The sequence below is a fragment of the Streptopelia decaocto genome (genome assembly GCF_964273445.1).
Source record: "Streptopelia decaocto genome assembly, chromosome: 4".
In the NCBI taxonomy this organism is placed as follows: Eukaryota; Metazoa; Chordata; class Aves; order Columbiformes; family Columbidae; genus Streptopelia; species Streptopelia decaocto.
The window spans coordinates 44934913-44960315 of record NC_138658.1 but is presented as its reverse complement, the minus strand read 5'-3'; the positions used below and the strand labels follow the sequence as shown (position 1 = coordinate 44960315).

Here is a 25403-nt window from a genome sequence, read left to right as displayed (position 1 = left end):
GAAAAATCTCAAAATTGCTCTGAAAACCCACATCTGCACTAGCAAAGCAGCTGAAAACAGTGTGTGATATAGTTCACTGTTGTTCAAAATTTATTTTCCCTCCTATAAATGTAGTGGATGTGGAAAATTAAGCCTTGACTGGGTATTTCAAAATTTCTACCACGAAAACGTCAGCAAAAATGTGAAAACGTTGGAAGAACTCTCATAAGATTTTATTGTAAACCCACCACCGAAGACACAGTTCACATGCTGATTTTGCAGTCCACCATGGAGCTGTGTTCAGCACAGGTTTCTCTGTAGTTTCCAGCTACCTCCATTCCTGCACACAAAATAAAGCAATGACAGATATGTGATGCACAGAGCCTTCAAGGGTCACGAAGAAGGACAGGATTTTTTCTCAGGGAAGGAAATAATTCTCAGTGCTAAAAGGAGACTAATATGAAAAAATATATATTAAAAGTTTTGTGCTAGAAAATGATGCAGGGGTAAGGGAAAATGTTAGGACAACGAAAGATTCACAATTTAAATTTCAATTCCTAACTTCTATTGTGTGCATTATAATTTTAGTTAACCAAATAAATGAGAAAGTATATGAAGGGAATGCAAGGAAACAAGAGAATATAAGGAAACAGGCTGAGTACAAGTGCCAGTTCAAGTATTGAAGCCTAATTTCATACTGTAGAAGTTAAACTTTGCACAGCAACTTACCTGAAATTCAGCAACAGTGTTAAACAGTAGATCAAACTCATGCTGATAAATTCAGTTCTTTGTTGTAGCATAAATAACAGGGATATGATCTAGTGTATGACAAGTATGTTAATTAAACAAACATTCCAATATCTAGTCAACTAAACAACAATAAGTATGAAGTATCACAGCAATCTCTTTGTCTTATAAAGGTTGGAGTCTGCTGAGGATAAAAATACACAAAACTCTCCTTCAAGCCACAACTGAAATGCAGAATAATCTGTTTTGAATCAACAAAAGAGATAGCAAATTGAGAAAAAAACTCCCCAAACCTGAAAGAAACTCTCTATTGAGTGAACCCCACAGCAGCAAAAAATCCATTATTGACAGTGCTCGCTGGGAATAAAGATCTCTTGGCTCTACAAAATGCCTGAGGATAACTGCTTTGCCAGGAAGCACAAGGGCTTCCATAATCTCTCTGTGGTTCAGCTGCTGGAGGGCACACGCTGGGGAGATGGGACTTTAAATAGGACAGTACAGAGGCAGAGGAGTGAAAGGAAATGGAGACAATGAGCCTCTGTTTGGCCATTAATAGGTACAAAATTCTCAGAGAGGTAAACCTCTAGGATTTGTTCAGAAGGCTTCTGCAGCCCCCAGGGATGTTTCTATAAAAACAAAAAACAAAACAAAAAAAAAACACAAAAACAAAAAAAAAAAACACTTTTTATTACATTTTGAAAAAAGTATTTGGGTCATTTCTGAGAGACTTGTTTGGGGCAGTAAGCAAACTATTTATGGCTTCTTTGCTAAGAAACAGAAAAACTTGTTTCCTAAAATGTCTCTTTCTAACCTTAATAAATACTTTGAACTACTAAGCCTTATGCTAGTCTTTCATGCAACTCAAAAATGAAAGAAAAGATAATCATAGTCTGAGCAACATAAGACATTATTTTTTATATTAACCTTTCAGTTATTTTAATCTCATGAGCAACAGCTTTAAGAAAAAAGTTTTCTAGTTAGCAGTACCTTTACTCTGCTCCAGAGTCAGTGCAAACTACTCGTGTGACATTCAGTGCAGTGCCTTTTTATGTACCTTGCTGGTGAAAAATAATAATTAAAGAGAATATTTGAATGTTCTAAAAGCAATTACAGAATTTTTTTACTTTGCATTGCAAACGCTGGCTGTATAATTGATGTAGATGAGTTATATAATATCATCAAAAGCTCGACTTAATCATCTACCATCCACATTATTATAGAAACACTATAGTATTTATTTGTTATGGTTATTGTCACATTGGAAGAACCAAAACTTTACAGAAATGTATATGGAATGGTAGGTGGTGTACAAAAAATAAACAAATTCTGACCACAATACCACTGATAATTATTTCTATGTACTTAAGGTTTCTTTTCCAAGTCACCATGTACCAACTTGAAATAACTTATTTTCCAATCAGTTTTAGTGTGTAGCATTTCCTGGTCTCATGTCTGTTTCTAGAACAGTGATATCAGACAGGCCAGGTTTTTGCTATGAACTGTCTAACACATCTGAAATTGAGTCTCCTGTCTTTCCTGACAAGGCACCATTCTGTTTTACATATATTTGCACTTTAATTTCTATTTTGCATTAACCAGTTGTAAAGCTGGTATGCACAACAATATTTTCAGATGATGATCACAGAAGAAGCTGTGATGGTTTAGGACCTCCAGCCTCCAATGAGGACAACAATGTCCTCATTGGAAGTTTCTGATCTGACAAGACAGATAGTGAATAAAGCAGACACACACTCTTGATTCTCTCCAGGGTAATGTTAGCCAGCCTATGGCAAACCATTCAAACCAGCTGGTTGACACTATATGAACACAGGTGAGGACCCGCACACACGCTCTGCAGTACAGTCACGTGGGACTCTTCTCCCAGCATTTTCATCCCTTTCTATAATAATAGTCTGTCCAAAATTTCACTCATTTTCAAGCACAGAATTGAGAACTGAAATTCAAAATCATACTTTCACGTCTAAAGAAGTAATTTAATTTCTTGTGACCATTCATATGAGACTGACACAAAGCAAGGAACAAACACAACCCAAATGCTGAAGAAGCTCAGTTCCCAAAGCCATGTCTTCTTACTTCCAGAAGTCTTTTTCTTTCATAGCATTAAAGATCAAAAGTAAACTGAAGTTCTGACCTCACAGTAATGTTAGTACAAATATATCCCATACTGGGCCTGGCTCAGATGGACTTAGTTTCCTTCATGCTACCTCATATAGTGTTGTGGTTTGGATTTGTGACTAAAACGGTGTTAATAACACACCAGCATTTTGGCTGTTGCTGGACAGTGTGTGCACCCATTACACATACACAAAATCCTTTAGGCTCTGACAGGAGCATTTAGGCTATTGCTTAAATAATCTTGGAATCTTCCAAGATAAATAGTGTACTTTTATTTAAAAAAATGATATCAATGATATCAATCATTCCTCTTCAGACACGTTCTGAAATAATTTCAATTGAATGCTGGTTGCATTGCTGTTTCATTCCTCAGATGGCAAAATGCTATTGACTGTCATTTCATTAGAGCAGAAGCAAGAAAAAAGAAAACCTGAACAGATTACATAGTCATTTTAGATTTCTCTTTCTCCAAAGTAACAAAGATTAATCAGCTTATTATTTCTGCACTTCTATTCTCATGAATAATTATAAAATCTTTGAAATTGTGATTCAACCATAACAACAAAAGATTGTAATAATTGCTCAAGTAGTTTTAAACTTTGAAAGTTTATCAAGTGATTATATGTTTCACAAATTTATGTTATGTCAAAAATCTCTTTTCAAGTAGCTTGAAACATCATATCTTTACAGAAACAATTGATCTACTTCTCTCCTTTTAAGATAACTTCATTAATAAAATGATTTGTGAGCATGTCAGTAGTATCTGACCTGATGAATTCACAAGCTTGACTAGCAGGATAAATTACGTAAAGAAGGTTTTCAGAAGTTTATAAAAAAACATTCAATTCCCACAAGAAAATGTTTCTTTTGAATTTAGCTAAGAACTGTTACCCCACTTCCTCCCACCCTATTCAATGAATTCTGGACTTTGCAGTGCATTATCATTTCCTTACTGAAGTTTTCAGAATCTTTGCTGTCTCTGCTGTCTAATCCATACAATTTATCATACTGTGCACTTGGAGTGTCAATTTTCTGGGCTGATTTGGGGATGAAACAGAACAGGACATGCAGCTTATATCAGCTGAAATTCAAGTGCCCAAGTAGTCCTCTTGACAGCTACATTAAGAAAAAAATAGGGAGTTTAGGACATTTACCTCTGTCACATTTGGTGACTTAACTATTGCAAAGTAGTCTTGATTAAATTAGGCATCAGACTTCCTTTCTATGCTTAAGAATTCAGCAAATATCTAAAGGAATAAAAAATAAAGACCAAGAATTGGTAACAAAATACATTATCATTTAGATCTGTATTTTTTATTTCACATGTACTCTAGTTAACAAGTACTTAACTTACACATCCACGGCTATTTAGAAGTTACTATCAGGTAACTTATGCTCTCATTTCAGGTTTTGTATGGGCACCAACTTCTAGAGACAATGGAGTCTTTCATTTTCTGCAGGATACTCTTGTGTTTGTATTGCAGCAATGAGAGGGGAGAGAACGTGACATAACTAGAAGGCAGCACAACCAAAGCTTGTGTGATCCTGAAGTTAATACATTTAACTAAATCGCATTTTTCACACTTGGACATATTACAAATCAAAATAAAAAAAAATAGATAAAATAAAGCATTCCTTTATTAGTTACATCTAAAGCTATGATTTTGGGGTTTTTTGCACAATTACATTGGCCAGCAACTCTGATGTCTAGATTGTCTGGTGAGGTTTAGCTTAGTTTTAGGGAAACATTTTGTAGCATTGCTTAGTATAAACAATTTATAGGTCAGTCACGTGCCCTCTATGCTAACTTTAATTTTATTTAATTTATTTATTTATTTAATTTTATTTAATTGTATCACTAACTTCAGGATTTTTTTTTTTCCCAAAAAGTCAGCACCTTTATATTCTTAAATTTGAGTTATCTAGATTTTACTTAATATGTCAGTTCTAGAATATACATGAATATACCTTCATTGCACACTGTACATGGGCTCCTGAAATGATGGTTTATACCTCTTACAGCTAGATGAAAATTAAAGGATGTGATTTTAATCATAGCCCAGAGAGGCTTTGTTACTTGCCTGAATATCTGGACATTTGCTAACTGTTGTTGAAAAGGCTCGGGATGGATCTGAGGAAGGTGTTACTGGATAAAATTTTATTATTCTTGCTGTGAGGATGGTCAGAGCAGAGAATCAGGATGGTCAGTTCCTAACTTAAATACTGATGAAAATATAAACAATTTCTGCATTTCAGACACTTATCTGCATCTGCTGAAGAGAGTGGATTAGATACAATAGGACAGAGAATATCTCTGTTGATGTCAGGACAATACTGACAGCAGAGCAGTGAAGTCATTCTTAAGCATCAATAATATCAATTAGTTTGATGTAACAATATAGGGAGATCCTGTTGCAAGACTGAAAAATAGTCATACATAAAGAAAAGCTCACCTTGGTCATGTTCTTTTCTTCCTAGATTGTAATAAAGTCTCTGATATAGGACCTTGAGCCAAAATCCTTATAAACACTACCGTAAGTTCCTGAAATGTATAAAACCTAAAACAGGTGTGGGGCAAAAGAGTGTCTATGAAATATTTAAACAGTTTTCTTAGGGAAAGTGTTCTTACAGAAAATGTTTCTGTAAAACACAGGCTTCTAATTTTGTCTAAAAATCAGCTGAAAAACACTGAAATACCTCAAACTTTTCTTGTTAGGTAACACCTATGGTTCTGAAATATTTTCATTATTAAGGTCCAACTCAGCATACTGAACACAGGATTGAGCCCATATTTTATGGGGTTATTTTTATATTTCAGTTAATCCCACTGAATTCAGTTTTCTGACACCAAAACAAAATGTGTAATATTCACCTAATTCATTTGCCTTTGGTTCAGCTTTTATTCAAAGGAAAGGAATGAAATAAAGAATGGAGGTAATAGTAAATATACCAGCATTGTCAAGTGCAAGGTTAAAAAATCATATACTTAGACCTTGGGTGATGTCTCCAGACTTCTCGAAAAACTCTGTTCCTTTAAAAAAACTTGTGGTCATTTAATTAATGATCATTGATCTCCTCAAACATAAGGAGCAGTACTAAAAATTCTTAGGAAGCCATCACTTTGTATGACACAGTATTTCCACAGTCTCACAGAAATCACAGTATTTCAGTATCTTCTGTTCATATGCATCCAGGAATAATTATTTTAAAACAGCTATAATAGCTATGTACTTTATCAATTAATCTATCATTTTCTATCCAGGTATTGTCTTTTTTTTCCAGAGGAAAGATTAAACTTTCTTGATTATTTTATAGGAATTGCAGGAATTTTGATCATCAAATTTTCATTTCTCTATATATAAGGTTCCTAAGTCTTCACTCTGCTTTGATCTAAATATAGCAGTTTCAAAGTTAGCAAACAAAAACATGAATAACAGTGAATACAATCATGAACTAATTTAATTAAAAGTTTAAAAAATACCAAACCAATAAGGATAATGAAACATCCTTTTAATGATTTTGAATAGCTATAGAGATCTTAAATAAAGACCAAACCAGGCCTGAGATGATTCTGTGAACCAGCAAGAAGACTACGGTTCAGAAGCAACAAATTTTAAGGATTTTATTTTCTATTTTTTTCCAAGGTACAAATTTCCAAGACAGAATAATTTACTGTGCAAAGCTTGGTGCATATTGACTTCTGCTTCAGTTAAAAAACAAACTCTAAGTAGAAAATGCGTAGTTTTAAATGTTGTACAGGAGGACATTGATTACAAAATTCTTCTATTCTAAAATACTTTCCATATTTATTTACTTCCAATTACCATCATACAACAGAAGCCTAATAAAAAAAGAATAAAATTACATAATAACACAGGAATAACTAGATTGCCTGAACAGCTGTGAACTCCTCAAATTATTACATATACATCCTAGAAGTATCTCTTAGCAATGGAGTTGAATGAAATATCATTTGTCATTAAAAAAATACAGCTGCTAAATGTGCCCAACTACAAGTTCCTATAAAACACTATTTGGTCAGACAAAAAGAAGACACAAAGTAGGACTTTTAGCAAGTGTAACTACCAGCTTATTTGAAGAGCTGAAAAGCACAGAAATACCAAATGGTGACTTGGGAACAATATCTTGTTTTTTGTGTGTGTGGTTCTCCAATAAGAAATATTAAGAGTTTACTATTTGGATATCATTTCCTATAGAATTAATATTAGGGGCTGGTTTATCAAAAAGGTACCTGTATTCATTTTATGAAGAGAAAAACTAACCTAAATAAAATAAAGGCAGGAAAGTAGAAAACACAGTATGAGCAATGACTGGTTCACATTCAGAACTTAAAGGACATTTGCAGTAACTTGTCAGGGCTCAGATTAACTGGATCAGCTCAGGAAAAAGAGTCTATTTTTATTAAAACTACAAAAGAAAAAGTGAATGATGTATAACAGAAGAAACATGAGTTTGTTCACCAAACTTTAGCTGTCAAAAAGTTCTGGTTTGCATAAAGCTAATCTAATTGTTAGGACTCCCTCTGCAGCTGTAAGAGAAGACAGGCACCTCCAGAGTAAAATTCATCTCATCTTGTTCAGGTGCTGTTGGATGTCTGTTGAGGTGTGAAACCAGCTTTTAATTTTTAAAGTTATTTAAGATGAATGTCATCTTATGATGTAGCAGTAGAGGTTTTGGAATACTGATTAAAAAAAAAATAATGAAGTCTTGCTTGCAAAATTCAACTTCTTGATATGTGCAGTTAGACAGATAGAGAACCAATGCAAAATGAATTGTACAAAATCAGAACACTGAGTAGTTACCTAGTAAAGTATTTCAAGAATGACCAATATGTCTTGAAGTCTGCTGAACGTAATCCTATACTGCACATCAAAGTAGGAATCTGAAGCACTGACATTACTCTTGTCTATGCCGTGATAGGGAGTGAGGCTGAGTTAAAAAATAATAAAAATATATATATATGTCTACATCGTATTTATAGAAAGAGAATGAAGTAACTTTCCATCTCTTTGTTTTAGTAGCACAGGATTTGTTATGCAGTTCAGCAAGAAAAAAAACTCTCTAGGGTTAGAAAAGAAAAATTAGAACTGGAATATTTTCCCTTTTTTTTTTTTTTGGTCCTCCTTAACTAGAAGCAAGCTGTTGACTGAAGTCCCAGAGGCTAGGAGCAACTTCAAACACTACCTACATAATTAAAGAGGTCTGATGCAAAGACATTTGGAAAATATAAAGGCATATATATAAGTGCCGTTCATAGTGTTTTGACTACTGAGCAATAATACAGCACAAAGATAACGAGTTGACTTACTGAATTTTTGTAGAGGTGCAATTACTGTATCATAACCATGGTGTAACGTAGACATGTTGCAGTTCACACTTGTAAAATTTGCTTGTTATGATATCCACATTAAAAATAACTGAATGACGGGAATATTTTTCCAAAACTTTGACTTTAGATAAAGTTTTGGGGGTTGTGAAAACAAATTTTCACATGCAAAATAATCAGCTTTGGCAATAAATCGTTGTCAGTAAATGGCTTGCTGAGTTTTACAAAATGTTGTCAGTTTATGAAATATAAGTAAAGCTCAAAAACTGTAATATGGGATGATCTTTGCAGCAGAAAGGCAAACCTAGGTTCTCCTTTCCCATGAAGATGTTTCACAGGTCTATGCATGGGAAAGAATCAGCTGAATAAGACCAGATGCCTGTGATCCCAAGCAATACTGGCTAGCCTAGGTCTCGCTGCTCTTTGAGAAGTCCATGTTGGTCAGTTTTGTTATGACCCTCTTTCTAGTCTCCTGCTAGATATGTGCCACTTGGTCCTCTCCATAGTCTTTTCCACAATTAATTTTTAAAACTGCAGATGAGAGACAGCTTTGATGAGACCTTTGCCTGGGGTAGAAAAATTCAGATAATTTGGCTGAAGATGAGGAGGAAATTACTCATGAGGAAACAGATACATGATATAAATATGAAAATAAGTGATATTTTACGCCTAAAAGGGGTTTTATTTAAGGGCATCATATTTTAACTTTATGAGATATAGGCATAACCCCAGCATCCCTGGAGTCAGATTTGCTGTGTACGATGGTATTGGGCTTACAAAAAATGTAAGGCCCTGTTCAAGCAGGAAAATAACAACTCCTTACAGGCATCACCAAATATAGAAAAACTAAAAGAAGCTGATCCATGACTTACTCTGCTGGGAAATGAGAAAAGGAGGTAGAAATAAACAGTTGGCAGCTTCTAGCCATGACACCAAGGGAAAAGGGAAATAACTATTTCAGATCTCTCCTGGCCTCCCTCACTCCTTCCTGAAGAATATGGATAAAAAAAATAAGAGGGAATTTCCCAGTTCCAATTCTTTCATGTATTTCTGGTGTATCTTTCTTATTTCCTTTCTCTGCAGGGCTCATCTCCTTTCATCTAGCCTCAGTTGCCCTAGGCCTATGACTTTGTTTTCTATCTAACTAAAGCAAAATGTTACCAGTGCCCACCTGTGACACGTTTCTCCCGCCAGTTCCAGCTTCCCCTTTATTGCTGTTCCTAATGCTTAGCTATACTCAGGAACATTTTGGGTTAGTGTTTCCCTACACTCTCACGTACACAGCCATAACATATCGTTCTCTACACAGGCAACCATAGACCACAGGAGTGATTTCTCTTCTTTTTCTCCATGTATTCTGCTGCCAAATTCTTGCCCATGTCTCTCCCACTGATCTTCACACCAGTGTAGCTTTTGTCTCCTCTGAACTGAAGTTAGGTATTTTCTCTCTCTGGGCCCCAGTCCTACTGTGTGGTCCCACTGCAGCACAGCCCTTGGACTGAAGCATGTTCAGTGACTCTTTGAAGCCCCTGTCTGATGTTCAAGAGGCACTCAGGATGGTGACGAACCAGTATGGACACTAAGGAATGGCTGTTTAGAGATACCAGTTACTGCACACCCACTGCAGACCATGTGCAAATCATAGTAATTTGAAAGCCAGCTTTTGAAATGTTTGCACAGGAAGAGGTAAATGCCTATCCCCAGCACAAAATGCTGACTGTGTGAATAAACTCAGTCCTGCAGTTGAAGTCTGATAGAATTACAAGTTTGTTCAATAGGGCCTTAAAATGGGAAATTTCAGATGTTCTTATTTGCAAGTAGGACACGGGGGAAAATGGGGAAAGGAAACGGGCAGTGTCAGCCCTGCCTGTGGTATGCAGAGCTTTATCTCCAGTGTCTATTAACTGTGAATTTAAAATGAAATATCATTGAATAAAATACAATAACAGTTTGTGAAGCAGGCATGAGCTTTCAGGCTTCCCTACTGCTTTAAACTAGGCTTACTCTGACTCTCTTCTGAGCCCAGTGAGAACTTTGTACTGTGTGTCTGCTTCAGCAGGGGAGGCAGTAAGTTACTCAAGTTGCTCCAGTTTCAAATAGCATCAGATGTTCTGCAGAGAGAGGCAGCCGTTTGAGTCTTCTCAGGCGGAGAAAACTGAGCCCAGATCTCACACATTTAGAGGGAGTGTCCTAAGAACAAAGCCTTTAAAGGAAAGCATGTCTTCTGCTCCTGTGTGTGCGCTCTGAAAGAAATTATTTTTCCATGAGGGGAGAGACCTTGCTACAATGTGTCTGACACCAAACAAGAGACACCCAACCCCAGTTATGCAGGACAAACACATTAATTCTTTTACTGTCTCTCTCATCCTCAGATTCTACACCAGCTTAGTCCAGGTGGCTCCTCTTTAGCATGCCAATCATTCTGGTAGCTAACAATACATTTTGGATTTCATTCTTCCAACAAGAAGCTAAAATATCAGACATTACACATGTTCTTCAGCCTCGGTGAGTACCATATTCACCAGTGAAATTAGGACTGAAACAGATATGTTTAGCTATTGCCTGAAGTTTGTATTTGTCTCACCTACATTACACCTGCATGCCTGTGCCAATAGGCAGACTCCAAGCATCAGATATACTTAGCCAGTAAGCAATGGTGCACTCAAAGACTTAGCAGGAATGACATAAATATGGCTTTCAGTACATTTGCTTGAAAAGAGCCTAGTATAATCATCATACTTTTCAAAGAAAAAAGTAAGCATTTTAAAGACCTACTGTAAGTCATTGCTGTGAAATTTAACTCCTATTTATATGACACATATTTTCTGTCGCTCAAAAACTCTCCCATCTTTACCCTGGTTATATTTCCTTTGAAAATTAAAAAGTATCTTTATCCTATGCTGTAGGTCAGCTAAACTTTCTAGCTGTTTATTTGACCTTATTTTCTTAGACCAGCCTTGGAGTTACATTTTCTTTTTTTTGCAATATTAATATGTAGTGAATATCAAGTCATCCAACACTGCGTTAATGTATTCCAATATCATACCAATGCACTCCCTTTGGATTAATTAAAAAAGAAATATGAACTTTCCATTGTATAGAAATTCTCCACAACCTTGGCTTTATAAAAGAAACTGATAAAATCGTTGATCTGTTAAGTTTACTATTCTTTCATAAAGTTAAATACAATTGTGGCAAGATGGGATTGTTTTCCTACAAAATCTATGTTAAGATATCAGCCTGCAAGGGAACAATAAAACACCAGGGATTTTGCCAGACTGAATCCCACTAGTCAGTTTTGAATAAGAAATAAAATCATCAAGATTTCATCTAAAATCAAATATTACTTGAGCAGAAGCATGTGAACCACAGCATAGCCTTATCTGAATACTGAATGGTTTAATGAATGCTGTAATTCAGGTCACTTGTTCTTCTCCCCCATGATTCACTGTGCTCACTTTCTTGACCAGCCTACATGATGTATCATTAAAAGGTACAATGGAAAGAAAGGTTTTGTTTCCTTCAGATGAGGAAAAAGACAACTGGAAGGAAGACAAGTTTTTGTGCATTCTCTGTGTGTAATCAAGTAATTTCACATTTTGAGAAGTGAAAGATCTAAAATATAAACCTCCATAAATGCAAGCTAGGTCTACTCATTAATCACTTGCAGGAGACACCAAGGTCCTCAAAAGACTTTTGAATCAAGCATTTTTCAAGCAAAACAGACCTGGTGTTAGAAGAATGACATAAGCACCACTAAAAATACCAAACAGCTAAATTCCCCATTCAATCTTCCACCAGAGCAGATGTTTAGAAGAGGATCAAAGAGGTGATAGATGTGATCTTTGTATAAATGGAATACCACTAAAAATACAGAAACGTTTTAAAGTTCTCTTATTTAATGACCAGATTTGAGATACCCTTCCCCTATTAATTTTTCCACTGAAAATTGCTATACTATTTGAATATAATTGAAAAAGCAAATACAGATCATCTAAATACAGACATTTTTGGGAAAAGGGACAAAGCATAAAAGATCTCTTTGCCTTTTCAGCTTAAGACATCGACTTAATAAAAGTTTCGAAAGAAAGCAGAATTATTTCACACTTGCAGCGGGTAGCACAACTTGTATGGTATATATACATAGGCCAAATACAAGAAAATGAGCAGCAGCACACAGATAACTTCAAAACACAATGAAGAACCTGGATAATGTGTTACAGCTTAGCTCATTTCTAATCCTCACCTAGACTTTACTTACAGTACAAATGAGAAGTCAGAGACCCATTCTTCATTTTGTATTCAGCATCCTGAAAATTATTCTTAACCTGCTGCACTCATATCAGAAATAAATTGTTAGTAAATTGAACAGTGTTCCAAAAGTTATTTGAATGTGTTGCTCATCTTATGTCTCCTTAACAATATTACACTGAGCAATAAAAGATTGAATGTTAATGCATATCTGTAATAGGATTGAAAAGCAGTTCATATGCCAAGTCAGGTCTTAGTTTTCTTGATCTTATTCCTTATGAGTACAATCTTAGCATCATGTTAACATAATCATCATATAAAAACTGTGGTTGCATTGCACATGAATATTAAAATGTCTAAGGTTGTAAATTCAAAGATTAAAATCCTGGAAAGAGACAGAGCTACCTGTGTAATAAACTACATTATGGAATTATGCCACACTTTTTTAGAAAAGGATTGGCATTCACTATGGTGTATGTAAATGAGAAAGAGAAAAGGGTGAGGGTGAAAAAAAAAAAGTCCATGCCTGGAAGTTAAGAGTTCCACTGACATTTCAACATTTCAAAGTTGTCACCTGGGCATGCTGAAATGCAAAAGCCACGGTTCAAATCAGAGTCACACATTCTGATTAACTGCAGTACACCAGGGAAAAGAAATTAAGAGTTACATTGTGCCCAGCTGTTACGGGGATTACACAAGGTTCAAAATGAGCTTCCCCCATTCATACAATTATCAGGAACAACCACCAATTCCTGTGCCCAGGGAAATTCAGAAACTGCTTGGTTCAATTAATCAGTTGTCTGAAGAGCAGAGGCCTAGGAAGTATTACAGCCGCTGATGGTGATATCAGAGCTCAGTAACCTGGGGAACTCTGAGGTGCAAGGATGTAACACAGGAACGAACTGAAAAGCATAATGGTCACTAAGCTTCAAATTAGTTCCAGGGAGAACCTAGCTGTTCATGCAAAAGATTGGTATTTAAATTTATGGGTCTGTGTGAACATTTTATTAGCTAATAAGACAAGGGCTGCTGAAGGGAAGGTGACAGAGCAAAGGAAAATGAAGGCAAGAGAAAGATTATTTGGTGGAAGAGGATTATGTGAAAATGTAAATGAAACTTGGAGAAAGTCCACAGAGAAGAAAAGACATTTCAGACAGAAGACTGAAGATCCTGGTTTAATATCAGCACTTGAGTCCAACCAATCTCTGTTTGAATTGCCTCAGGTGGGTCAGCTGAGTAGGTCAGCTACGAAAAAAAAAAAAAGAGGAGCAGTGCTTCTGTTTGCAGAACAGGTTCAATGTATTTCAATGCACTCTCATCCCTCTTGCCTCCTGGGAGTCCACCACTTGTGGAGGGTGTCCATGAGCTCCTGCAGCCCTACACAAGGTGGAAAATTCCCAGAAAAGTTTAAGGTTGTGATTACAGCATAGAGAGGCTCTACGACTGTTTCTGAATGCAAACATTTTAGGGACATTCAGAAGAGTTTAAGGAATGGCAGCTTGCATAAACCTGTTCACCAGCAGGAAAGACATACAGAACAGCTAAGCCTAAGTTTAAAGAACAAGCAAACCAAAATTCTGATATTGGATTCACCTTCTTGTCATATGTGACTAGATATTTACATTATAGAAAATAAACAAGTAAGTTGCAAAGGTTGTGGGATGAGGATTAAAGGCAAAACTACATACGTATCTAGTTAAAAATATTCTAAAAAATTGGTAAAATATTTCATGCCTGGGATTTTAGTAGTTTTTAGATGAAAACTGTGTGAAGAGAAAGGAAGGTAGAGAGAAAGATCTGTAATGTGCACATTGAAAAGGAAACACCTCAGCACTCTACACATCTTCAACATCATGTTGCCAAGGAAAACTGAATGTCAGTTGTCAGATGAAGACCCAGTTACACAGAACAACTAAAGTAGGTGCTGCCTTTAATTTCTGGTCCTAGGCCTTTCCTGAAGGTTCCCACTTCCAAAGCAGGGATGGCTGAAAGAGTAAGTTATCTGCTCCTGGACTGCTGCAGCCAACATTCAAGCATTTTAATGCAACCAGAGATCAGTCATCTGACCAGTTTCAGCTGGGCTGTAGAAAGTAAGTGGAAGATTAAGCAGAATTCGTAACAGACCATCAGACCTCAGATTCCAACTATCTAGCATGTCTGCCTGTACCACATCCTATAAATCAACCCAAGTTGCATTCCTTCCACTGTTTGAAGAGAAACATGAGGATACAGGGCCTTAGCTTCCAAGCTGAGGTTTATCCTGAAAGCTCTTGTTGTAGATCCTGTCTCCCTCTTTAGCTTTTCATCTGGTCCAGGACAGAGGCAGCTGCACATTAAGTTCTTGCAACCCCAATTCCATTGCCAGGCATTAGATGCACAGGCATTGGCTTGGAGCCTGCACTACAGTGAGCAATCATCCTGGTTTCAGCTGGGACAGAGTACATTTTCTTTCTGGTAGCTGGTACGGTGCAGTGCTTTGGATTTAGGATGAGAATAATGTTGATAACACACTGATGTTTTCTTTGTTGCTAAGCAGTCAAGGACTTTTAAGCCTCTCATACTGGCTTGCCAATGAGAACATGGGGAATGCACAAAAGGTTAGGAGGGGACACAGCCAGGACAGCTGATCCCTGCTGGCCAAAGGGATATTCCATACCATATGATGCTATGGGAACTAGAAGGGAGGGAAGTTCAGAGTGATGGCATTTGTCTTCCCAAGATGTCCCCCCATTCCTTTTTTCACTTTTAGAAAATAAAATATACTTTAAATATTGCCAAGTTTATTTTGAGATAGCTGCTGATTTTTTTCTTATCTTAGTACAGCTTTGCAACGATAAGAAATTTCAATCTTTCTTCTTTAATGAGTTTTATTGGTCATGCTAGCGAACATTACTTAACCAAGAAATTGATTTTCTACAGTGAAATTATGTCATAATCAAACATTCCCAGAGTATTCAATTTTCTGCCCCTATTGATATCCAGCCATGGAGTTTTTAAAAATGCACACTCTGTGTTTGTACACTGTGTAAGCAAGACAGATAGAATAATTATTGGCCCTTTCCCAATTTGTTTTGAATAAAAAAGTGAAGACCTTATTCGGTCTGTTTCTATGGAGTAAACATATTACGTTCTTTATGATCTTAGAAACTAGCTTTTCCCCACATTGTTCCAAATAAAGGTCATGTAAATGGGTGACCAGAGCTATAAAAAGTAGTCTCTGGTAATTGCTATTACAGGCTATAGTATTACCATACCAGCATGAAAAATGGAAAGCCCAAGCCTTTCACTTGTCCATCAGAAGTGATGTGGTATGCAACAGTGTGACTAATAACTACTTAATTAACAGAATACTGAGTTGGGTGTCTAGTCCATAAAAGGACTAATAAAGTCTGGGGAGGACCCCTGTGTACTCAATGCAGAAAACATGCAGATTGAGAAGTATCAGATATTTTCTTAAGGGATTCATAACATGAACTGAACACAGTATTCTTAATAACTATAGCTTGCATGTATATTTAATGCACAGAGAAAGGACTGACCAAGCAAAAATTATTTTCAAAGAGCGGTTTTCAGAGTGTTTTTCATGCAACACAATACAAAATGCAATGCATAAGGAATTGTTAAATGAATACAAAAAGGCATTGTGACTCGGTCGCATGCTGGACACATAGACACATCCAAGTGCTGTCTGGTCATCACTATACTCATCACATTATGGTTGCCTAAACAAGGAATAATCATGACAAATATAATACTGAGTTGGTGTGGTGGTAAAGTATCACAATATCACAGTATGTTTGGGATTGGAAGGGACCTCAAAAGATCATCTGGTCCAATCCCCCTGCTGGAGCAGGAACACCTAGGTGAGGTCGCACAGGAACATGTCCAGGTGGGTTTTGAATGTCTCCAGAGAAGGAGACTCCACAACCTCCCTGGGCAGCCTGTTCCAGTGCTCTGTCACCCTCACTGAGAAGAAGTTTTTTATCAAATTTAAGTGGAACCTCTTGTGTTCCACCTTGATCCCATTACCCCTTGTCCTACCATTGTTTGCCACCGAGAAGAGCCTGGCTCCATCCTCATGGCACTCACCCTTTATATATTTATAAACATTAATAAGGTCACCCCTCAGTCTCCTCTTCTCCAAACTAAAGAGACCCAGCTCCCTCAGCCTTTCTTCACAAGGGAGGTGCAAATCATAAGCAGGGCAAATCATCAGTGGAGTGTTGCAGTTACTATTGGTTGGTAGGTAAGGAGAATATGATAGCAGCCTGGGTCCCTGCAGCCCCGGTACTACCAGAATGCTGGTGAAAGAGGTGGTCAGCTCTTCTTCCTACTAGAAATACCTTATCTCGTGTATCTAGGTTTATATTTGCCTTAATAGAGCTTCATTATACTCATGACTTATTTTCATCCTGGGATTGTTTAATACAGTTAAATCTTCCACTGACACTTCTAATATTTTTAGTCCCAAAACTAAATAAAAATTTATTGCTGTTAATTCCTAAATGCATGAATTCGCACTATCAAATGGTTCTCTTTCTTGTTTTATAGACTTTGGGGCGGTGATCGTCTTTTATACTTGGACTTCAAGTCAACAGAAATATGCCAAAAAGCCAAAAAAGACCACAACCCATCACTGTATCTGTCTAGAAATGGGAGAGAAAAAAGCAAATAGCAAAAGTTTTCTGAAAATACAGTGGTTTGGCTTATGGATGATCTTCTGATATCTTAGTTATTGCATAGCTTACTAAAAAAACTGCCTCAAAATTCTTTTGTAAATTCACGATCCCATATCCATGTGTTATGGGAAAAGTCTTAAATTACTCTAACTAAAAATTACACAAAGTTGAGGCATTATAAACTCATAAAGGTTACCATTCAAGAGGCTGCCTCTGAAAGTGAAGCTAAAAAACATTGTTCCAAGACAGATTTAAATAATTTATTCAAAGGGAAATCTAATTTGTATTCCACTGTGTCACTGTGTGAATCATTTGTGATAAGGAAGAAGATTCAGAAATTTATGCTTGATGCTAAATCTCAATGTCCAGTTCTGCAAAGCACAAGAACTGCAGGAGACAACAGCCTGACTTGGTCTGAAAATGCATCGTCTCTCCCTGGAGAGAGGCCTAATCCCCAGAGTCAAAAGATGCATTTCCCATCACCTCGTGGCCTACACAGGCACATGTGCTTGCACACAGACTCAGACAGAACAGATGAAAAAAAGTATTCTTCACAAAACTACAACTTAAAATTAACTGGAGCACATTTTCTCATTGAAAAAATAAAAATAGTGTGAGAGAGACTGACATTATTCACTTAGAGGTTTTATTATTAATACTATTTCATTTATTATTTTTTTTTAAGATCAAAGAAAGAAATGAGCTAATATTGATTATAATATTGATCATGGTGTTGAGACAAATGTTGTCTAGCTGGCATTTTTTTTATTGAACCAGAATAGTAATCTTTTCTCCTTTTCCTTTTTATCCAGAGTTTTTGTATGATATGAATAGCTGAGAGGTCATAAGTATAAAATGACTCATAAGGAGAATTATTAATGCTGGTAAATCAGATAATACTCCATAGGATATGGCAAAGTAATTACTTTCTCAAGATCTTCCCACTCGCCTCAATGTGAGCTTATAATATGCTCTGTACGTTTATTTATGAAGCCCATGCTTTAACAGATAGATGCTTCAGATTTTTCTTTTGAAATGCAGGTACCATCCTGTATAAATATTCAATTTTCCTTCCCATGTACAAATATATTTTTCTTACTGCACGTACTTCAAAGATTTATAAATAAATAAGGAGATGAAACAACATGTACAAATGAGTGTGGAGGTCTCTTATCTGCATGCTAATAAAATGAGATCAGACATTTCTCAATGGAAGCAGTGGATTATTTGACAGTTGGTTGCCAAGGATGAAAATGGTGGAGATCTGAGATGGGTCTCAGGTGCACTGGCTGTAAACACTGCTGGCTCATCTATTGCATACTCTGTGTTTACCTCTACTCCTTTATTGCTTATTAATATTTTAAATTATATTATCTTCTAATTGTATCTGTTTTATCCTTGAGGCCTGGTCCTCCTCTTAATAATCTGTAAAGTGTTCTTAAAGGTTTAACAAGGTGTATGTTCTGTCATTCAAATTTTACTGTCAAAAAAATACACCCATAACTGCACAATTTCCTAGGTCCTATTGATACGTAGCTTCATGATGAGTGAAAATGTTTATCATGGAAGGCAAGAACTCACAATAACCAAGTACAATAAAATTGTTTTCCTACAGTAAAAGTTTACTTTAGAATATTTTCTGCAGATCTTGGATAAAAATGCAAACAGCAGCTGGTTTTCCCAGATTTTACGCATAGAGGAACTGGGGCACAAAAAATAAAACATCTGCCTTAGCTCATCCACTGTTTCAGTAGAAAAAACAGGAATTTTAGATCAAGAGATCTGAGCTCTAATGTCTAGAGAGAGACACTGCTCTAGCTACATAAAGTGTACTTTCATTAAATAAGTTTGCATTTTGAATATAGAGTATAATACTTCTATTTTAAAGAGCAAACAGGTCTCTAATGCTTTTGTGTATGTTAATAAAAAAAGAAAATGAACTGGTATACGAAAATCTAGATATGGCAATATTCATAGACTAACCTATAGTTCAAGGGAAAATGTTAATTGGGCCCTAAAGGAAACACATGTGCCCTCAAAGGAGCAGAAATACCCACACATAAATATCAGAAGATAAACAACAAGTAAAATTTTACAGAAAATACAAAAAACATAACTAAAGTCTATGGAACAATAATAAGGTCAACAGCACAGCTGCCAGTATGAGGGCAGAATATGGCCATTTGGTAAAAGCATCAGACAATTAGGAGAAAAAAAATGTAGGTACTGACATTTAATGTATCACTTCAAAGTGTCTTAACATCCCTATTTAACAGAACTTCCGTAACATTTAAGAAAGAGCAAACCAGAATAATGATTACAAAATATTCTCAAATGTTCTAAGTCTGACATAGAATATAGACACTGTACACAAAATTTACAAAATGGTCTGAACAGGGCAAAGAGCCCTTTGATGATTTAAGGAGCATAGGTGAAACTGAAACGCTAATACACAGCCAAGCTGTCAGCCAGGGATGGCTGCGAATAACTACTGAGATAAAAAGAAAAGCAGCAGGAGAAGAGGTTAGGGTTGAGTTAATTTGGATGGAAAGTGCTGGGTATTGGCAAGAAAGAAATGCTCCAGTAAAGCAGTAATGGCCCAGTAAGGCAGAAAGAATAACTAAAAAGAGAAATGTTTAATTTAAAACATTTTCAAGTGGAATATTTTCACTGATTTTTTTTTTCTTCACATACTGTTTTGATAGAAAGTAAGACTATTTTTTTCCATTTTTAAAATTTCTTCTCTTTCCTCGACTTTTTCTGTTCTGCCTTCATACCAGACATGCTTCATGTAACGAACTAGGGGACAGGAAAGCAAAAAAGGAAAGCGGGGGGAAATCAGAATTACAGACACCAGAAAGAAAAAAGAGTGACACATTTTAAAGATATGCTTCATTTGTGATAAAACAGAGGAAAAACAACATTCATTTTAAAAAATTACCTGTGAAAGACTTTCATGCAACTATTTGTTAATTTTTCAGTCTTTAACCTAACACTTCGAATAAAACCTGAATCTTCAGGCAAATTGAGTGGCCTGTTGGGTAAGAACAAAGGAGTGCATGCAATACATGCTGGTGTAAACTATGTTTTTATATAGTTACAGATTACCGTTTCCTAAATAACTTAGAAAAGACAGTGAATAAAAAGCATCATAGGGTAAGTGCACAACCGCACAAAAAGAAATTTGCAGGACCAGTTAAACACAATTTACTGTCAGAGAGGGTTAAGCTTTTCAAAGAGAGTCTTAAGGTTTATTCTGGTTTGACTCTACTCAGTATTTTTGTTAGATATTTGAATGATGGAGTAGCAGAACGCTTTCAAATATTTTGTCACAGATTTCAAGAATATAAGGAAGGAGACATGACAGCAGTTAATCAAACCCTAGCAACAGTTGCAGAAGGTGCTAAAGATTGCAATAAATTATTTTAACTAGACAAAGTCAATTCTCAGTTTCAAAACACTGTAACAGCATGTTTAAAACAGAAGTTGTCTGACGATTTGAACTTTGAAGAAATCCTAAACAATAAGAAACAGAACATCCTGAAAAGAAAAGTGACAGCAAAACTCAGTGCCGTAGGTTTCAGCTGATCATGAGAAGTCCAATGGCAACACAGGAGGATAACTGCTCCCAACCTGCCCCTTGAAGGGACTATATCAAACCCAAAGCCACAGCTTTCACACACACCGGCCTCAGCCCAAAACTGCTGAACAGTGAAAAACTTTGGAACCTGCTCATAGGGTGGGTCTAGAGGTTGTTTTCACAAGAAGAGCAGATCAGAAATGGTTTTGATCCACTCAGCTGATTGATTTTTTTAATAATAGAGAATGAAAGGCTGGTATTTAAGCTTAAGTTGAAAACTGAATATTGAGATCATGTTCAAGAGGAATTATATCTATATCTTAGTCCTACTGTTGTAACCTTGTCCAAAGCATCCATTATTACAGGCACACATACACACACAGAGCAGAGACAAGCTATCTAGCTAGGGTGATGTGTGGTTTCACAATGTGTGGTACAGTAGTCCTTTATATCTGCCACCGTCTTCTCACCTCTCCCATCTGCCAACACCTTTCCCTTAAAGACTTGCCACCAGCTCTAGCAGTGCCAGCCAAAATTAACTCTTTAGTGGGGGCACATTCCCAGGTGGGAACCAGTGTTCTGAATGGCGCAACAGGAAGATGCCAATATTGTATTTAAAAGCACTGCTGATCAGTACCACAAAGCCCATTCTAGATAATCCTGCAGCCCATGCACAGCTTTGCTTAACTCCGTTTATAGTGAGCATATGGTAATCATACATACCTAGATTACCTGCATGCATTCACCACTGTTTCTGAAGGGTCAGAATGTTTACTAACTGATCATTTCAGCTAAAGAAGAGAAGCCTATAAATCAGTTTCATCCACAAAATTAGAAAAGTAAAATCTAGTATCTCCCAGAAAACTCAGAATGCAGCACTGCAGCTCTCCTTTCTCTGACAGGTAACAAAATACCCAGACTTCCTTAATTATCAGAGCTCCACATGTTTGCACTGAGAACTTCAAGGCTAAAGGACATCTCTGTAGCTGTCTTCACTACCTGAAGGAACAGAATTGTTCCACCTCCAAGTGTTTGCAAACTCTCTCTAGAAATTAATCCTCTTTTAGAAATTAAGCAACAAGAAGCAGCAACTTAAGTTGTAAAGATGAAGTGGGATCTTATCGAAAAGATCCCACAACTGTGACTATAACTGAGCAATGTCTGAAAGCCAGTACTGAAAATTTTATTTCTTGAATGGTGATGTAGATGCAGTGCACAAGGAATACACAAACACAGTGTAAAACATACAGCTTTGCATTTTCTAATTACCAGCACAAGGATGTACATAATACGTTATGTATTTGATTCCAGGTAATAGTAGACATTAAATTAATGTTTTTAAGTTTCTCTTTTTTTCTTAGGTCATGTAGTAAAGTAATTTCTGTACACACAGAACAGACATTTATGCATGCTCTAAATAATGTTCATGCTTTTCTAAATTCAGAAGTGGATTACTGATCATAAAATGTACATCAGATTAAATTATACCCAAACTGTATTTTACATTTAAAACAGATTCCACTGAAAAAGTTTGCTTTGATAGAAAGCTGTGGATAGGCAAGTGTGACTGTCATCCTATCCTCAAGAAACCTGGTACCAGAATAGTATTTCTAATGATAAAAAAAACTCCCTTGCTGTCCAAATCAGCACAGAATCATCTCTTTCTTTTCATACTAAAAAACACAAGGAAAGCTGTCCTCATTATGGTTGCCTACCTCCATCTAGTGACCAGAAAATGTATCTAAATTAATTCTGCAGCAATCCAATAATTGTTTGCCATTGGTGTTTAAAACTTAAAAATCACAAAACTCTTTTCCTGTGAATTTTCAAGTGGTGAAGGAAGCTTGTCTTCTCCCAAGCAAACAGAAGAGCATGCTCAGAGAAACGTCAGTGGATTTTTGCAAGATGTAAAATGTACATCACTTAGTGAGACCTAGACAGGCTGGAGGAGTGGCCTAGCAAGAACAGTATGAATTTTAACAAAGAAAAGTGCAAGGTCCTGCATCCTGGACAAAATAATCAAAGAGTCCAGTGCAGGCTCAGACCTGTGTGGCTGGGGAGCTGCATTGTTGAAAGGGACCTGGGGCTACTAGTGGACAACACACAACATGGATCAGCAGTGCACCACAGCCAAGATGAAGGCAAATCAGATCCTGAGCTGCATACGCAGGGACATTAATAGCAGAGATAGAGATGTGATCATCCCACTCTACTCAGCACTTGTCAGGCCATACCTGGAATACTGTGTCCAGTTTTGGTCTGCACAACAAAAAAAGACACAGTTGGACTAAAGAAGATCTAAAGAAGGGCCATTAAGATAAAGGGCTGGAGAAACTGTCTTATGAGGAAAGACTGAAGGAGTCAGGTCTTTTCTCTTTGGAGAAGAGAATACTTAAGGGGGATCTCAAAGAATCACAGAGTGTTAGGGATTGGAAGGGACCTCAAAAGATCATCTAGTCCAATCCCCCCGCCGGAGCAGAAACACCTAGATGAGGTTATGTGGGAAGGCATCCAGGTGGGTTTTGAATGTCTCCAGAGAAGGAGACTCCACAGCCTCCCTGGGCAGCCTGTTCCAGCGTTCTGTTAGCCTTATTGAGAAGAAGTTTCTTCTCAAATTTAAGTGGAACCTCTTGTGTTTCAGTTTGAACCCATTACCCCTTGACCTACCGTTGGCTGTCACGGAGAAGAGCCTGGCTCCATCCTCGTGACACTCACCATGTACATATTTATAAACATTAATAAGGTCACCCCTCAGTCTCCTCTTCTCCAAGCTAAAGAGACCAAGCTCCCTCAGCCTTTCCTCACAAGGGAGATGCTCCACTCCCTTAATCATCTTTGTTGCCCTGCATTGAACTCGTTCCAGCAGTTCCTTGTCTTTCTTGAACTGAGGGGCCCAGAACTGGACACAATATTCCAGATGTGGTCTCACCAGGGCAGAGTGTCATCACAATATTCCAGTACTTACAGGGTAGTTACAAAGAGGACAGAGCCACATAGAGACGACAAAGGGCAATGGGTGCAAGTTGCATCTGGAGAGGTTTCATCTTATTATAAGAAAGCAATTTTTCACAGTGAGAACAAACAAACACTGGAACAACATCTCCAGGAACATGCTGGATTTCTCATCACTAGAGATTTTCAGGACACAGCTGGACAGAGTGCTAGACAATCTCAACTAGGCTTCCTTTGCTCTAAAGGGTGGACCAGATCCCTTTCTATGGAAACCAGTGACAGTGCGCAAAGAAAGCACAGGCAGAATTCAGCCTTCTGCAGTTCTACAGCCACCAAGAAAGGAGGTGTAGTAGCCTGAGGGAAAAAAAAAAAAAAAAAAAAAAAAAAAAAGAGGAGATGGATTAGATTAATAACATGAGTTCTATTTAAAAGAAAAAAAACAACCATTCTTTTGGAGTCAGGAATAGTATTCTAAAAACAGATGCTCATTTCAGTACCTTAAATGTTACAGGGAACTTCTTGGTTTAGGCAGACTGTAGATAACAGTCACAAATGTCATCAGGGGCCAGCAATCAGCCTTGATGAAAAGTCATAGACCTCTCTTGTTGGGGATATGGACAATGAAACTATTCAGGGCAGCACCTACAATAAAACTACTCAAGACAAGTCATAAATACAAATACTACTGAAGAAATGAACTCTTTAAGGTAGTAGGCTTTTATGTATTTCATCCTCCTTTTTTTTCCCAACTAATAACACCAGAAGATATTTGATCCACAGCATGACATGTTCAGAACTCTATCTTTTTACTTTTTTGTACTGTAAAATTTTATGTCCGTGAAAGTCTTAATTTAGTTCTCTGTAGAGATTATTTAGAGATTTCTGCATAAATTATAGTTTACCCACACCTTTGCTTTTGAACCCCTTCTGCCATCTGGAAATGCTTGTAAGTGTCTTAGAGATGCAGAAAGACCATTAGGGCGCAGAGATGGCTGTGAAAGAAGTGTTTGTTCTTGGGCAGGGGGGCTGGAAGGAGTGGGGGCAGGAGGGGTATTGAATGAACTTAGGGAAAGAAATACATTATCAGATCTTACTTGGCCTTCTTGGTCTGTATCCTTAAGCTAAAAACCTCTTCAGCATACAGCCTGAGAATCTTCAGTGGTCATGCAGGCAGTCTTTGAGAGAGAAAATTCCCTTCCTTTGCATGGCATGGCTTGCCAGCAGACCCATTTCACTACTGCTGTAGCATTCAAGTGGTTGTATTTCCCTGTGCAAGAAATCAAAGGGAAAAGGTATTCCCCTACAGAATATGCCCCAAAGCTTGTCTAGCACACAGCATGCAAGGAAAGCCCCAGAAAAGTTGCAAACACAGCAAGACTAATAACTATGTTCTATATTTAGCCCTGTGGTCTTATGCTTTGCATAAGCTATATTATGCTAAGAAAACCATGGGAAGCCCCGTGACTCAGAAACAGCTGACTGGTAAAGCTCCTGGTCATTATTCCTTATTTTTAGAAGTACTCTTTATTTGACATACAAGCAGCAATGGCTAAATAGAGCAGGCTCAGATGAACAGAACAAAATCTGTAGGCTTTGCCCCTTCTTCTTCCTTCCCTATGACATTCACAGTCTGCTTTCAGAGCAACGCTTCTGCGATAAGGAGAATCAAATCACTAAACCAAGCTAAAAAGTATGTTTGGAAACTATTTCCTCTTGTCCCCCTGCATAATCA

At 37.0% G+C, this 25403-nt stretch overlaps 1 long non-coding RNA gene across 1 annotated transcript in view; it reads right to left on the bottom strand.

The window, feature by feature from the left end:
• Positions 1–24887, bottom strand: part of LOC309439199 — a 93494-nt gene extending 68607 nt beyond the window's left edge. Inside the window, exon 1 of the long non-coding RNA XR_014183939.1 lies at positions 24766–24887. This is a non-coding gene — a long non-coding RNA (uncharacterized lncRNA). The remainder of the gene's footprint in view (positions 1–24765) is intronic.
• Positions 24888–25403: the final 516 nt, after the last annotated feature.